The 16,773-nt window shown below is 43.8% G+C and overlaps 1 protein-coding gene and 1 long non-coding RNA gene across 3 annotated transcripts in view; one reads left to right on the top strand and one right to left on the bottom strand.

The window, feature by feature from the left end:
- CELF2 (CUGBP Elav-like family member 2) overlaps positions 1–16,773 on the top strand; it is an 814,981-nt gene that overhangs the window by 436,859 nt on the left and 361,349 nt on the right. The window lies entirely within an intron of this gene.
- Positions 4,985–5,946, bottom strand: LOC144313363 (uncharacterized). The gene is made up of 2 exons (XR_013379019.1): positions 5,831–5,946; positions 4,985–5,261 (listed from the first exon to the last, which is right to left on the bottom strand). It is a non-coding gene; the product is annotated as an uncharacterized LOC144313363 (long non-coding RNA).

Here is a 16,773-nt window from a genome sequence, read left to right as displayed (position 1 = left end):
CTATTCAAAATCTCCACTCCCAGCCCAACCCTGCCCCAGCCTGCATGACCTTGGGTGGTTTCGTCAACCTCTTGAGGCTTCAGTTTTCTCATCCATCAAATGGAGGTAAAACAGGGTTGAGGGCGGAGTAGGTTCACAGATGCAAAGGACTTAGAACACTGACCAAGAGAGGTTCTCTGTGAGAGTTAGCAATCGTTATTCCACAGCATTGACCACCCCTGGGCGTACTGTGTATTTACTGGTTTATTTATTTCTTGGTCTGTCTCTTCCCACTAGTCTAGTTAGTGCCACTGAGGCAGGGATTTGTGTGTGTGTGTGTCTCCTGTTCACTACCATATCCCCAGGGCCTAGAATGGGACCTGACATCAAGTAGCTGCTCCATAAATATTTATCAGACAAATAAGCTTGGCTGCCGTTCCCGGTTCTTCCTACTTTAGTGTGTCTGGTTTGCTTCAGGCATTAAGAAGAGCAGAATTCAGAAGTTGACAATATCAGTTGCTTCTGAGTCAGGACTCTGCAATCCTGGGTGTGGCCATTACTGCCAGTGTCAGAGTTCCCAGAGTTCCCTGTGGAAGAAACCTTCATCTGCTGTACCAGCCCTTCCGCTCAGCCATCCCCACAGCTCTGGATCTCCTTCCCTCCATCCTCTGTTCCAGCCCCATAAGAAGACTGCAAAGGGAGAGCCCCAGAGGGACCCGCAGGGTCCCGTGGTAGAGAGCCACCCCATAGGACTTGTCTCTCAATGGGATGATGGCCCTAGGCTGGGCGTCTGCCATGGTGTCAGCATCTCTACTTCTGAGCCCACGCAAACACTGGAGGCTGAAATTGTCCCCTCCCAACACATCCCAAGGCCACATCCAGTTTCACCCCGGCCAGTACCTAGGTAAGAACATTAGTATCCATGCAACCTTGGAAAGGTCTCCACACGTGCAATCCTTATCCTTTGCCATGAGAACAGTACTTTAGACTAGTAAGGCATTGGATTTTGTTATCCAACTCTGACTAGCCATGGCAATGCGGTTCCTTCTCTGAGGGTCCTCTGAACATTGACCTGCCTCCCACTTCTCACAGCACGTTTCTATGTGTGATACAAACAGCCCTTTGGTCTAGGTCCATTCCAGCACTTTGATGATCTGGTCCACTGACTTCCCAATGCTCCCCAGTGTTTCAGGGAAATGGTTCATTCATCCATTTGTGGGCTGCCTCAGGCCGTTGGTCAAGCCACTGAGTGGGCCAGCAACCATCCTTACAATACTACTGAGCCCTCGTACCTCGATTAGTTCTCCATGATTAGGGGGGACAGGCCTGTGTTCAGGGCAGAAGTAGAACTTAGGTCTGTGCTTCCCTTGGTTGGTACATACTTGTCCTACATCATTGACTGAAGTGCCATAAAGCCAACACATATCAAAGGGTAGTTTCAAGGACACCCCTGTGGGACAATCCAGCCTGGTTACAGAATCATTACTCCTCAACCATTACCATTACTCCTAAACCTTTACCCCCTAAGCCCCCTATAAACGTAATATTTTGCAGAGAACACCAGCCCCTCCCATTTGTTTTAGCCAACTACCTTCTCCATGAGATGCTGAAAGGTGGCACAAAACTGAGGGTACAGTGAGGCATCCTCTCCAACTAGGGAGATTCCCTGTGCAGAGCGCTAGCCTCTCCTTATTCTTCTTTGGCCACCCCTTAGGATAAGGCTGCAGACCTTGCATGAAGCCATCTAACACAAATTAACTGTGCGATGCTCTGGGCCTCACCAGCTCAGATGAGCCAGAAGAAGCTTCTCTTTGGTCCCAGTCTTCATCTGACTCAACATGAAGGCACACAGGATATGCAGTAGAAATTACAGATATCAGTTACTGATTCACAGGGGCTAATGCTCAGAAGGGATTAGGGTTGGTCTGGATCCAGGATCCTGGCCCACTACCACTGTGATGCTCACTTCTCTCAATTAAACTGGGGATGGGCCTCACTTATACCCCAGTGTGCCTAGCGGCGATGTCCACAATAGCCAAGCTGTGGAAAGAGCCTCAATGTCCTTCAACAGATGAATGGATAAAGAAGAGGTGGTATATATACACTAGGGAATATTACTCAGCCCTCAGAAAGGACAAATACCCACCATTTGCTTCGACGTGGATGGAACTGGAGGGTATGATGCTGCGTGAAGTAAGTCAATCGGAGAAGGACAAACATTATATGGTTTCACTCATATGTGGACTATTTGTGCCCTTGCAGATCCTGGGTTGCCTGAGGGGTCTTTTCGGATGATTGTGGGGACAAGGAGCCATCCCTCATCAGGCTGATCTCCTTCATTCAAGTTTATCCCCTGGAGGAGGTTTGGGTGGGGAGCTGGCCTTTCTTGTGCATCCTAACAGGTTTGCAGGTCCCATGTGCCTCTCCCTTCGCTATGTGCTCTTGAACAGAGCAGGAAGCTTGAGTGGGGAAGGACCATGATTTTTAGGGTATTTCTGAGAGTGTTCCATAGCCTTGGGTTGCTGGAGAGCCAGACAAAATTACCCAGAGGGAATGCAGAGGAAGGATGTTGCAATTGAGAGTACATGCTTCACAGCTCTTTAGAACCCTCTGCTTCTGTCTGTGGCCCTAGCAAACACTGGTTCTGAGCCAGGAGGGCAAAAGGCTTCAACCAGTCAGGGCTTCAGATGGAGGTCTGGACAAAGGGCAAAGGAAGTGTGCCATATTCTTGTAAATATAGCAACCACAGGGGTAGATGGGTATGGTCTTTAATAGCCTGTTGATTTTATTCTGGGGGTGGGGAGAGGGGGCATGCTCTTCCCCTCCGTTCCCAGGAACTGCCCTTTTCAGGGAAGGGTGGAGGAAGAACAAGGATTGCATTAGGGAGGTGGGAACTGTGACTATTTCTTCGATTTCCCACCGCTGCCACCCTCTTTTGGAAACGGAACACCATTTACTTATTTATAATTTTTAGCATATCAAACTGCAACTTTCGTGATGAAGTTGCCTCAGGCCACAAGTATAAAACAGAAAAGTTCAGTTAAAGTATAGGACACAGAACAGCAGCAGCCATCACGTATGAAGATGTCTTCTGTTAAATGGCTGCTACGAAGGCAGGTCATGCACCAAACCAAAGTAGAATTTCCATGAGACACACCCTTGTGAGTCAAGTTTCAGAATAGTCAGGCTTGAACTCTGTGGGATGGTACATGGCAGCAGGAATTCTCTGGAGATAGCCTTGCGGTAACAAGGGAACATGGCTCGTGTCCCATGGGTGTGACCCTCTGTATTCTGTGTGTGTCTATCAAAGTCACTTCCCAGAGCCATCAGGACATATTCTTCAAGCCTCCCAGGAACTCATCTTCAGCACTTCCTTCTGCTTTGGTGGTTCCAAGTATTTAAGCCCTGATTTTGGTGAGTTTCTGCTCATTGAAAGGCCACCAGCTAGTGGAAGGGTGACTGGTGGGTAGGCATGGCTCCAGGTTGTTTCACTCCAACAAAGACACTAGTTTAGAGAGTGAAAATTGGAGTCTTTCCTCAATGCTAGTTGAGGAAACATTGTCTTCCTCAAGTGTCTTGAGGAAGCATCTCCCCTCTAAAGCCAGCTCGTTTACTCTTGGACAAAGAGGAAGGAAGGCGGCTCACACTTTTCCATTGACATGACATCCTGGGGGCACCTGGGTGGCTCAATGGTTAAGCGTCTGCCTTTGGTTCAGGTCGTGATCCCGAGGTCCTGGGATTGAGTCTCGCATTGGGGTCCCCACAGGGAGCCTGCTTCTCCCTCTGCCTGTGTCTCTGCCTCTCTCTCTGTCTCTGTTTCTCATGAATTAAAAAAAAAAAAGAAAGAAAAGAAATCACACTCTGGTCCCACACACACACACCCGCCCCCTGCAATGCTGCCTCTTCCTGTTTTGGCCCAGCGGCCCAGATACAATAAAGCCATGGTAGAGCAAACAGATGGACACAAGAGAGGAAAGGCATTCTCCACCAAGAGATGTCTAGGTCTCTTCTCCAAAGAGCCAAATGCTTCTTCCAATGAGAGATTGTCTCTAAGTCTTCCATACCTTGAGCTTCTGAAGCTGGCCCACCACCCACGGGGCAGCTTCAGCCCCAACATCCGGGGTGAGGAAAGGGAGTGGAGGACAAATTGAAACAGGATGGCATCGAGCCAGAGCAATGCCTCGGGGACAGGCAGGGAATGGGGGGCTGCCCTCAGTCATGAGAGTGAAGGCCCCAGAGCTTCCCTGCAGGCATCCAAGGAGGATATCTTTGGACATTTTCAAATGTCAGGTAATAGTAACAGGGTATCACTATGCTAGAATTACTGTCTTAGTTGTACATTCTGAGGGAAGATCCATGTCATAACAAACTCTTAATCTCTACGTGTGGAAATTCCGCGCCTCTTATGTACTTTCCTCATCATGGTTGTGCGAGCCACACCAGCTCAGCCGAGAGCCAAACTCTGATCCGTTTGGAAAGCTGGGTACTGGGGTACCTGGGTGGCTCCGTGGTTGAGCATCTACCTTCGGCTCAGGGTGTGATTCCAGGGTCCAGGGATCAAGTCCCACATCGGGCTCCCTGCAGGGAGCCCACTCCTCCCTCTACCTGTGTCTCTGCCTCTCTCTGTCTCTTATGAATAAATAAATAAAATTTTTAAAAAAGAAAAAAGAAAAGCTGCATACTGCAGCATACCCCCAAGGAGAGCAGCGACAGTTGCACAGAGCTTTGGAGTTGGAGACTCTTCAGGTGGAGAAGAAAACCTTTCACAGAGAAGGAAGACAGGGAAGAAGGAAGACAGGCATTGGACTCAGGGGAGAAACGTGGTGGATCATAAACCCTGGGGGAGTGACAGTTGCTGGGGAGTCCCAGAGTCTCTATTATAGTGTCCCTTTCTCTACATAAATATTTTAACATTTATCTCTATCCGTGTCTAGTTACATCTATTTATTAATAAAGAATTAGTGACTCTGAGATGGTCCAGAAAAAAAGATTACAGCTACTTAAGTGGCTATTTTAAAGTGATTTTTATTCAGGCACTTGTGTAACATAATTATGGCCTATGGCTCTATGGGAAGAAGCATAGTTTAAAAAAATCAAGCAAAGATAGAGTGGGGTAGTGATGCCTGGATTGTCGTTCACCATTTGGTCCATGTGTAATTAGTTTTCCTCGTTCTTCCTGTAATCAGGCGTCCAGAATGATCTGTACATTTTAAGGGGCTCAGGTTTGGTGGTAGTAAAAGATGATGCTAGAGAAAAGCAGACTGGCGAGTTGGTTCCGATGTCTACATAATAGAAAAAACAGTAATAAAAATGCCATCACCTACATATTGTAGGAAGATAAAATGCAATGCTCCTCACGGATGAATGGTTAGTCTCATTCTGTCCTCAAGCCATAATCAATTGTGCATCATTAACAAGACACAAAATCTTTACTAATTAGCTTTTATGATTATATTGTTATTGCACTGAGGCATTTAAAGCATTGGAGATAAAGGAGATAGGATTGCCCACACGAAAGAAAGGATCATTTGAAAGGGGGCAATGATGCCATCTTCAGAAATTTTCACTCACTGTTACCATCTGTAACTTTTAATTTGATTCACTGTGAAGATTAATATTTTTAGTAAATGAGTGACAACTGTTGAAAAGAAGAATATCAAATGCTCTTTCACAAGAGGAAAACGGAAAGAAAGTCAGCTGTTGGAGTTACCTAACACGAAAAATTAACTGTTCATTTTCTCTTTGCTTGAAATCTTCAAGGCTGCTTTTTTTTTTTCTTACCATACATATAATTTCTTATAAATTATTCTTCTCTAGGGACACTGGGGTGGCTCAGTGGTTGAGATTCTACCTTCAGCTCCAGGCGTGATCCGGGGTTCTGGGATCGAGTCCCACGTCGGGCTCCCTGCATGGAGCCTGCTTCTCCCTCTGCCTGTGTCTCTGCCCCTTTCTCTGGGTCTCTCGCGAATACATAAATAAAATATTTTTAAAAAATAGTTCTTCTTTAAATACAAGTAATAGAATTCAGTCAATTAAAAAAATATTATATATGTACCTTCCACCAGCATGCATTTCAAATGGATCAAAGATTTCAGTGCAGAATGCAAAACAATACATGTATCAGAGGAAACCATGAGAGAATTCTCTGATAACATCACAGTGGGGAAGCCTTTTTTGAAACCTCGATACAAACCCTAAAATCCATAAGAGAAATAGTAGATAAATTTAACTCCCTAAAAAGCAACAACAACAACAAAAACTGCATGGCAACGTAACAAATACGGGACTGGGGGTGAATAGCAATAGGCAAAGTCAAAAAATAAATGACAAGCTAGAAAAAAATATTTGCAATTCATATCACAGACCAAGGCCTGCCAACTCAAATATGTAAAGAGCTGCTATAAATCAAAATGACAAAGCCCAACGAATCAACAGAGAAATAGGCAAAGGATAGGAATAATCATTGTCCAGAAAAGAGTATTCGGAGTGTCCTAAAACATACTAAAATAGGCCCAAGTGTACTCGAAAGGCAAATTCGACTATAAGAGATTACCTTTTGACCTTTGGATCGGCACAGATGAGAACGTTTGACAGGAGAGTGTGTTGATGGAGGTGTGAGAAACAGGCCCCCTCTCGTTGCTGAAGGGGGTACAGATTGGTGCAAAGTCTGTAGAGGGTGAGTCAGTGATTTCTAACAAGATGACAGATGTACAAACCTTCTGATCCAACGACTTCACTAGGAATTTATCCTACAGATGTATTTGTGTGAAAAGATTTATCTAAGAGTTCTTCATTTCTGCATTGTTTGTACAAGAAAATGCTAGAAAACCACTACACTGCTCTTCGATGAGAGACCGATTAAATTATGAGACCTCACTTCAGCAGAATACCATGTTTCTGTAGAATAAAAATGAGGATCTTCTGTATGTACTGATTTGGGAAAATCCCCAAGATATATTGTTAAGTAAAAAGAAAAAAAAAAAACAATAGGTAGCGAGGAATACATAAATTTGTTTTGTTCAGAAGGGGAAAAAGGTAATATACAGGTGTATCTGTTATCTAAAAAAAAAGACAAGTGATAATTCATAGTTCTTAGAAGATTAACTGCCTTCCACAGGCCCCAAGTAGCCAGCACTTCTCCCATTTCTGTTCTTTCCTTCTGTTTGAGCAATCTGTGTAAAGAGAAGTATACATTTTTAAAAGCATCATCAGTTGATTGCCTGCTGCAGCTTTCACAGATCTCTCTTTCAACCTCAACGCCACAATCTCCGAAAGGTGGTACCATCTCCATTTTACAGATGAGAAAACTGTGACTCACAGGAAATCAGTGACCAGCTCCAGGCTACGTGGCTGAGAAATGGCCAAGCCAGTGTTCGAACCCAAGGCTGCCTGGGTGTAAAGCGTGGGTGCCTCTCACTCGACCATACTGAGCAAGGCAGCCTTGAGGGACGCACGCTCTTGCCTCTTCTGTGCATCAGGACTTGGCAGCTTCCTAGACTCCACCCCCAAATCTGCTGCTCCCACCGTCTAGAGTAGAGCCTTTACATGAGGTTTTCTCAAAGCCCCACGGATGAGCCTGGGACCCAGAGGCCACTGCCACTGTGTAATAGTAGTGACAGCGCACACTCATTCACTCATTGAATGGTCAGACAACCACGTGATGCCGGTGCTGTCCATAGCCCCATTTCACGGATGTGGAAACTCACTCGGGCTCAAAGGAAGAGGGAGGGTAAATGCTTTGCCAGGTCTCACAGCCAGCCATGGGGTGGGGGCTGAGATTTCAGGCCGAGTCCTCTGGCTCCCGGCTGTCATCCATTGTGCGATATTCTTAGCCACCTACTGTGCTCACACACAGTAATTTCAGTCATAAGCCAAGATGAGGGGATGTTGTCATAGGGATGTGCTGGTGTTTGTGTAGGCGGAGGAGAAAGAGACCACAGGGGTCCCTTCATGCTACTCACAAGGAATCCGAAGCTCAGAGAGGCAAAGGAGGACGAGCCGTGAAACGCTTAGCAGAGCTCGGGGCTTCCTCCTAGGCCCATCGCTGCAAATCAAGGCGTCATTTGGAATGGTTCAGACAGACGTTAGGAAAGATTGCACTTGTTAGACAGAAATGGGAAGGAAAGGGCAACTGAGAATCCATCTGCCCTGGCTTTTAAAGTGGTCTTACGTGGATGGATCAGTTTACGGATATTTTTATAGCAACATCCTTCTTCCCTTTTTCCTCTGTGTTGGATGGGGAGCTTACCGAACATCGATACTGAGTTATTTTACTTTATTGCTGCCACAAAACTGCCCTTAATAAGAAGTGAAGGAAAGACGAATGAAAGCTTACGGTCTCTCCACTCTATTTCTTCCAGAGAAGCCCGTAATCAAAGTTTTAGGGTTTTAAGATTCTGTTTAGAGAAACTGCTTTCCTGTCACGAATGGAAGCTGTTCCCAGGGCCGTGTTCACTTGCATGTTCCTGACCCTTTTCAGCAGCATTTTCCTGGGGGAGGCAGCCGTTGAATGGGCATCATCTTGGGAGTGGCCTAGACTTGGATCGAATCCTATCTCTGCCTCTTATAAGCACTTTGACCTCAAGCAAGTGTCTCAACTTCTCTGATCCTCAGGTGCTAACTTCTCTACCACGGTGTTATTATTATTATTTTTTTAAGATTGTATTTGTTTGTTTGACAGAGAAAGAGTGAGCCCGAGGTGGGGGGTGGGGAGGGGGGAGCAGACTCCTTACTGAGCAGGGAGGCCTACATGGGGCTCCACACCAGGACCCTGGGATCATGACCTGAGCCAAAGGCAGAAGCTTAACCGACTGAGCCACCCAGGTGCCCAATACCGTGGTGTTAAGTAATATCTACTGTACAGCTTGGGGGGCAGGCAGTTCTCTGAGCCGCCATTTGTAAAACCACCCCCCAAAGTGACTCATGCCTAGTAGGTGCCCCTTACATCTTAGATCCTTTTATAATATACCAAACTCTGCCTCCCTGTATCATCACTGGCCGGTCCCAGCTCTGTGTTCCGGGCACTCGGGAACATACGTAGAATCTTCCACAGGACAACCCTCAAACTATGTCAAAGCAGCCGCCATCTTCCCTCCCAAGTCCTTTCTTTGCTGCGGCACTCTGGAGCTCCCGACTTTCCCACCTGTGATAATTCATTATCTCTTTATCCTGTAAAACCAGTTTTCCCACCAATTCACTCAAACTGATTTAATGCATTTAGCTATGACCGAAGGTACTGGTTAATTTATTGAGAGCAGTATATTACCAGTCATGGTACATTAGCGCTATGATAGAATTAGCGTTCTTTTTGTGTGTATGCATCCTGAGGGAGTCATTCCCTCTCTGAAAGATTATCCCAGAACGCCTTTTGTTTGAATGTAAAAGGATGAATTGATTCACCTGTGAGACAGTGTGAGTTAAGGCCAAAGGAAAGCACTGGAATTAACCAGGTTCTGCTTTAAACAGCTGTTCCAGAGTTTGCCTGGTGGACTGTTGAGTAGATCCTCCCTTCCTCCCTCCTCTCTCTCTCTCTCTCTCTCTCTCTCTCTCTCTCTCTCTTCCTAGAAATAAAGCAGACAGGTTAAGGTCAGTGAGAAGACTTTACATGACAACTTCTGTTCTCCCTGCCTCCTAGTAAAATGACCCATCGCTAATAGAGCTCTCCATCTTTCCACCGGTCTCAGCATTATGAGTCTTCAAAAGAGCTGCTAGCTGGTGGATAGGAACCAGTCTGAAGGCCAGAGCAGACCCACAAGTCCTTTACTCTCAGACTGACCGAGATTTCCTTCGTGTCCCTATTTCCCTCATTGGGACCACACAGTCTACTACATCTTTGCGTCAGGCCATGGTGACGTTACATGAGATGCCGTTAGAAATGCTTCCCGTTGTTCGGGAGGAGATCGTTCTGAGCAGTACTGTGAGTGGTGCTGTTTCTGTGGTCTCTCCCTGAGGAGTGTTGGGACTTGGGAATGTTTATGAAGTGCTCCCCGACTGGGGTGAGGTCGACAGATTGCACGTGAATGATTCTTGAGCAGTAGGTAACCGAGCTTGACTGAACGCTAAACTCCGTCAAAGAAATGTTTAGACCAAAATAAGTGTGTATCTGTCTCTTTGTCTGTCCATCTGTCTAGAGAGTGGGGTGTATGGAGGGAAATGAACAGGTTTCAACGAAGAAAGAAAAACTTGTTCGAGCTTGAGGGAGGTGTTCCACTGAAATCTGTGCTTGGCTTCTTCCCAGAGATAGCGCTTCTCCCAAGCTTCGCGGCTGACTTCCCGTGGATCTATCCTCAGAAGTACTATGTGTACCAATTCATCTGTCTCTAGAATGAACCACATTTTAAAAGGGGAAGATAGAACAAACTGCGGAGCCAGGGAGACGGAAGTGAGAAACCCAGCCATCTGCCCGAGATATTTTGCCCCAGCCTGAGGTTCCGCAGGGTACGTGCATGGAACACAGAGCGTCCTGGCAAAGCTGTGATTGAAGCCCTCTGGTTGGGAAAGCTGGCTGCCCTGCCCTCCATTCTGAAGTGTGTTCTCATGGCTCTGCCTTCCCGATATGTTAGAAAACACACAGAGAAAAGGGCCACGAATCACCACTGTGTATGCATGTACTGTGCTCGGTTGGCATGTCACAGACTAGGCCAACTCATTTTTGCAATCCAAAGAAGTTCCAGAACCAGTTTAATACTGCCATGGGCTGCATGTCTGTGTCCGGCCCAAATTCGTATGTTGAAGTCCTATTTCCCAGTGGGATGGTATTAGGCGTTGGGGACTTTTGGAGGTAATTACATCATGAGAGTAAAGCCCCCACGAACAGGATTGGTGTCCTTAGCAGAGGAGGTATAAGAGAGATCATGCCTCTCAGCCATGTGAAGATTGAGCAAGAAGGCGGCCGTCTGCAAACCAGGAAGAGGGTCCTGAACCTGCGGGCACCTTAATCTCAGACTTTCTGTCTCCAGAACCAGGAGAAATAAACATTTGTTGTTTACGCCACCTGGTCTCAAGTAGTTTTGTTACAGCAGCCAGAACAGACTAAGCCAAATGTCTTTTTGTGGCACTTTACAATTATGACCTTCTGCATATCAGTCATCAACAGAGGTACATTTTCATTATGGCCCATCATAGTTTCTTTGAGGCATTGTACTCTTAATGGGAGATGGGAGACCATGATTATCATCCATAAATATTTACTGAGCATTTAAAACACTTTGAGTTCTGCTCAGAAAAAAAAAAAAAAGTTTAAAAAGAACATTGTTACATGCATTTTACAAGAGAGGCTGATAAGGCTCCTATTGGGCGCTTTGACCGACATGGGTTTGCAAGAACGTTTTTGAATCTCCAGCCTGTGCTATCCAGAGCAGTTTGAAGATTGAATATTACATTTTTCCTCCTCAGGTCTTCCTGGCCCATCTGCAGAAGGCGCTGTCATCACATAAGTATTGTCTGGACTTTTCAAAGACAGGGAATGACCCATACTAGGGGAAGTTACCTGACTTTCCTTTGTAAGAAAAAACAACAACAAAAAAAAACCCAGTGTATTTTTAGTCTTCTGGATGAAAAAGCATGAAGCAGGTGAAAAGTGTTATAGCATTGAATTATCGTTTTCCTTTTCAATTAGCACCAGTAGCTGTCACCTTGTGTGACCCAGACTGAAAAAAAGATTAGCACCAGCATACTTTTATTCCAGCACAGTGGTTATCAGCATACACATGAAGCTGTCAGGATTCCTGCTTCAGGCTCTGAAACTCTCCCACCATTCACGATGGCTTTGAACTGCAGTTTGGATTTTATGGCCAGAGAGTAAACTTCCTACCAGACCTTCCAGCCCATGATGCACTCTTCCTTGAGGACACTGGAGCTCTAGAAGCTTGAGATTTTATTTTATTTTATTTTAAAGATTTTATTTATTCATGAGAGAGAGGCAGAGACACAGAGGGAGAAGCAGGCTCCCTGCGGGGAGCCCAATATGGGACTCGATCCTAGGACCCCGGGATCACAACCTGAGCCAAAGGCAGACGCTCAACCACTGAGCCACCCAGGGGCCCTTAGAAGCCTGAGATTTTACAACTGGAAAGCTTTCTGTTACGTGTGCTATAAGGATAACGGGGGAGGAATTGAAGCAACTTGTACTTCTCTCCTCATCCCTACCCATTGTTAATGGCAGAGACTTTTCTTTCCCCCAAATCTTGGCTATTCAAAGCACACAAAGCCAGTACTCACATAGGTGCTGAACCAATGGACTGCCTTCCTGTGCAAAAAATCCAACTAATTGGTATTCATGTTGTGTCTAGTACCCACCCAGTAGAGACAATATACTGTTAAAGCTAGTTGTTAGAACATTCTGTCAAATGGAAACCTCTATTAATTGATATAACCATGCTTCACTGGGCATAGTGAAAATTGAGGTTCGTCTTGGTGACCTAGAGGCAGTGGAATGTTCTGAAATGTCTTGAATCATCAGAGAAAGACTAAAATATGTTCCATGTTTTTTTAGTGTGAAGTATTTTACTGTATTCCATATCTAGCAGATTGGTAATGCATACCTAGTATTTTTGATAATAGTCTATTAAACAGTATTTGATTTGACACAACATCCCATTTCCTACCAGAGCAGGGTAGCAGAGACTCCATGTTACATCTGGCTGGTTGTTCTGCTCAAGGCAGAGTTAGGTCATTCTTATTTTTTACAGCGAACCTAATAGGTATGAGAATCTGCCTCCTTTTTCTTCTTAATTGGGCATTAGCTTTATAGATTTAAATACGCTAGGCACATTTTAGAGGGAGGTATTGTAACTAGTTGTGCCTCTAGCCAGACAACTCGCTGCTCCTAAATTTCTCAAAGTACAGCATTCTCTTTGGCTAATGGGATTAAAGAGAACATAACAACGATGGCAATCTCTTTCATTGCTCTGATATCTCTACCTATTTCTTTAGCACAGCCTCCAGCTGCTCGATGGACTTTGAATTCCAATATGATCCTTTTACAAGACTTTTTTTTTTTTTTTGAGGCCTAAGGAAGGCCAAAGAGTTAATTGGGAATTAAAAGGCTTCTGTTCTTTTCCCTAAAAAAAAAGAGAGAAGAGGTAAGGTCTTTAAGTAGGTGAGGGGATTTGGAGTAGGGGATAATGATCTCAAGTTCTAAAGGAGACCCAAAGGAAAGCTGACCTCATTTTATTGGCAGAAGATTAAACTGTGTATTTATAGTTTGGGATATTGACTTCCTGAAGAGAAAAACCAAAAGTATATTGTGAAATATTACCGTGTTGAAGAAGAAGTGCGTGACATTCTCATCCAGGTAAATTTCTTCATTTGACTAATTAAACAGTAGTGCCAGTGGCACTGAAGATTTAGTTTTTAAAAAAATGAAAAGACGTTTGAAGTTTTTTCCACATTATTTAATTTTTAAGTTAATCTTTTATTGTCTTCCTGGGTATACTTTTTTCTCTTTGTTTCTTCCTCTGATTTTTTTTTTCCTAATCCAAGTATAGATGAAAGGCAAAAATCAAATCTAAAGTTAGAAAAGGCTGTATCTTCTCTCCCACTTCTAACCCACAAGTCCCACGGGAGCACCTGGTGGAGATTTCAGAAGAAATGAAATGGGGCTCCAAGTGCTAGTCCGGGAGCCCTGCCCTGTCTCCTTTGGCTTTTTCTACAGCAACCCACAGACCTCGAAGAGCCCTTGGAACCCCCACTTGTTCTAGGATAAGACCATCATTCTACCATAAGAGGTTTTTGTGCTTGAAGTAACAGAGAAAATATAGTATAACAAGAAGTCTCTCAACAACTCTAGTGAGGAAATAGAGGGAAGAGGTGAGATGATAGGAAAAAAGTAGGAGAAAAATTTAATATTTCTTAAAAGATCTCCTAAGGTCATCCAAACTGTGGGCTAGTGCTGAGGTAGATTCTGCTCTGTTGCATGGCCTTTGGTTTCCTGCATTCCAAGTGTCATGTTTTAATGTTGAATACCATCTTGGTAAGTCAAATGGATTAATCTTCTCTCTAAATAAATTCTTTTTAGTCAACACTGAAAAATTATTGCTCTTCTATTACACACTTAAGGTTGCCGTCTTTAACCTTGGCTACTTAATGGGGTCTTTCACACTCCTCAGCATCGAGGGTTAGAGCCTTCCCTAAAAATTTCTCAGAAGCATGGACACAAGCAACCCATGAAGCTAAAACCTAGAGAGACTTAGGTGAAAAATGGGATAAGAACATACTGGGTTACCTTTGCCTGACGGATTGAAATCCCTCCATAGTCCTGTGTGTGTTCACATCTAATGACAGGTCCCTGACCACCACCCCCCCATATGTTTGTCATAATGAATTTCTACTTTGAAGGAAGCTCTTTTTAGTCCCTGGGTTTATTGGAAAATAATGAGGTAGCCCATGAACTAGACTTAATTTATGACTTGTAGGTAAGGGTAGCAAACTTAAGTCAGAGTGCAAGTCACATGAATAGGTAAATGTGTCCATTTAGGTGAAGGAAGGGGTCCCCTCCTGAACTTGTCATTTGACTGTGTTGATTTCAGTGCAAAGGCAGCAATGAGTCTTCAGCCATTTCCACTCTAGCCCGGAAATGCCTAAAGGCAAAAATCAAATCTAAAGTTTGATTTAGATTCCTCATGAACAAGGCTGTTGAGTTCCCACCATATTCACAGTTATTGAAAAAACTTCAGAAAGCTTCACTCCTAGCCAAAACTTAAATTCTAATATTATATGCTCCCGTTCAGCCTGAAAGGATAAATTGGAATCAAGAAGATATTAGACTAGATGTCTTCCTTGGTATCACAGAGCATGACCAATAAAAAAGAAAGCACAACATTTGGATATTATTTCGCAACTACTGGACAAATCTATAGTTAAAATCTCTGAAAGCCATGGTATTCCTTTACCGGGGAAGCTCTAAAATCATTTTCAGGGGCTCCCTTTCCCCCACCCTAACTTTATGGGAAAGGATGATTTGATAATGCCTATAAAGGTGCTTTATGTTTATCAGAATCTAGCACTAAGGAAATTGAAGCTATTTAGATGGATGTGATCAGTGATTAAGGAGTAAACTGACCACTCTTGGAAGGTGATTTAACACTTTCAGACTTTTAAGATGTCATTTAGTGCCCTGGAAAAGGTAATTTCCTAAATAAGTACTTTTGTAACTTCAAAGAATTAATGACCACCAAAAGTGAGCAAATTATTCCCTTTTTTAGTTTTAGGATCAGGTTTATAGAATTATATCTGAGACCATCCACCTTTCAAAGGGATTTGATTTTATGTCATTGCAGCAACTTAAAAAAAATATCTTGAGAGCAACAGAAAGCCTGGGGCTTTTGTCGGTTGTACGTTTTCAGACACATCTACAGAAGGAATGAGGAAATAGGTTGTGTTTTTTTTTTTTTTAATTTTAAACCGCACGTGAACCTTCCCTTCTCATGTCATCATTTTAGAGTCAACAACATCATTAAGCCCTCTCATGCAGAAGCAGTGCTACTGTTTAAATCAAACAATAGTAATAATGACGGTAGCACATATCTAACTTGTGCATAACTTTTAAACTTTACAGAATGCTTTCACATCCCACTGTCTCACAGTGGCAATTATGAATTAGCTATGAAGAGCTTTTTTTCTGGTCAATAAGAAAAGCTCTCAGCTGGGCATGAAAACCTCTCTCAGCTCTCACAGTGGTAAAATACTGCCATGATTTGCTCAGAAAGGCTGCAGAGTCACTGTCTTTGAAGATGAAAACAAAGTGCATTTAGAGACAAGATGAAATTTAACCCTAACCCAATTCTTGGGGTCCAGAAAAAAAGGCTTTAGCCTCTTTTTTCCTCATTTACTAGAAGAATATCTTGCCATCAAAATTAATTATATATTTGTGAGGCAAATGTTGAATCATATCCAAAGAGATATAGCCCAATAATATAATATTGGGCTATATTATAATAATATAGTCTCCTCTCTTGAATATCCTGTAGTAACAGTTCGATTTTACACAAATTTAATGATTTATTGTCCTATCAGCTTTCTGTTATAATTTCATGTGTCTGAGATGCCCCAGCTGGCTTGAAAACTCTTTTAAAAGTCAAGACAGGGCGCCTGGGTGGTTCAGTCCATTGAGCATCTGACTCTTCATTTCGGCTCAGGTCATGATCCCAGGGTTGTGAGATGGAGCCCAACCCTGGGCTCCACACTGAGTGCAGAATCTACTTGTCCCTCTCCCTCTGCTCCTCCCCCTGCTCATGCTTTCTCTCTCAAATAAATAAAATCTTAATAAAATGAAAGGTAAGATTCATTCTTGGAGCTATTTTCATGCTTTCTACAGGGATTATTACCTATAGCACACTTAAAACCATTTACACGACCCATGATTTATATAATCCTAGCCTAAAGATGGTAGATTCATGAGGCCAGTGGTTCCCAAACTTGAGTATGGATCAGAATCAACTGGGGAGCTTGTTAAAATGCAACTCTGGGCCCCACCCCCTGAGATTCTGATTTAGGAGGTGTGGAGTGGGGCTGATAATTTGCATTTCTAATGATGCCCAGGTCATGCTGATACTACTGATCCTGAGGCCACATCCTGAGAATCATTGCATCCGATTAATATTTAAAGTCTCCTTCAAATTTTATTTGCTGATACATCAGATCTCTACCAGTTTTTAATTGGAGTTTAGGAGCACAAAGCAACATTACTCATAGAAACAAATGTTGTCAAGTAACTAGCTGCTAAACGCAGAAGTTAAAAGACTTAAAAGAGATCAAGCTGAGCTCCAAATATATCAGATTATGAATGAATAGCTC

The sequence above is a fragment of the Canis aureus genome, chromosome 5 (assembly GCF_053574225.1).
Source record: "Canis aureus isolate CA01 chromosome 5, VMU_Caureus_v.1.0, whole genome shotgun sequence".
Lineage (NCBI taxonomy): Eukaryota > Metazoa > Chordata > Mammalia > Carnivora > Canidae > Canis > Canis aureus.
Note: the sequence above shows the minus strand (reverse complement) of the source record. Positions and strands in the feature narration are given on the sequence as shown.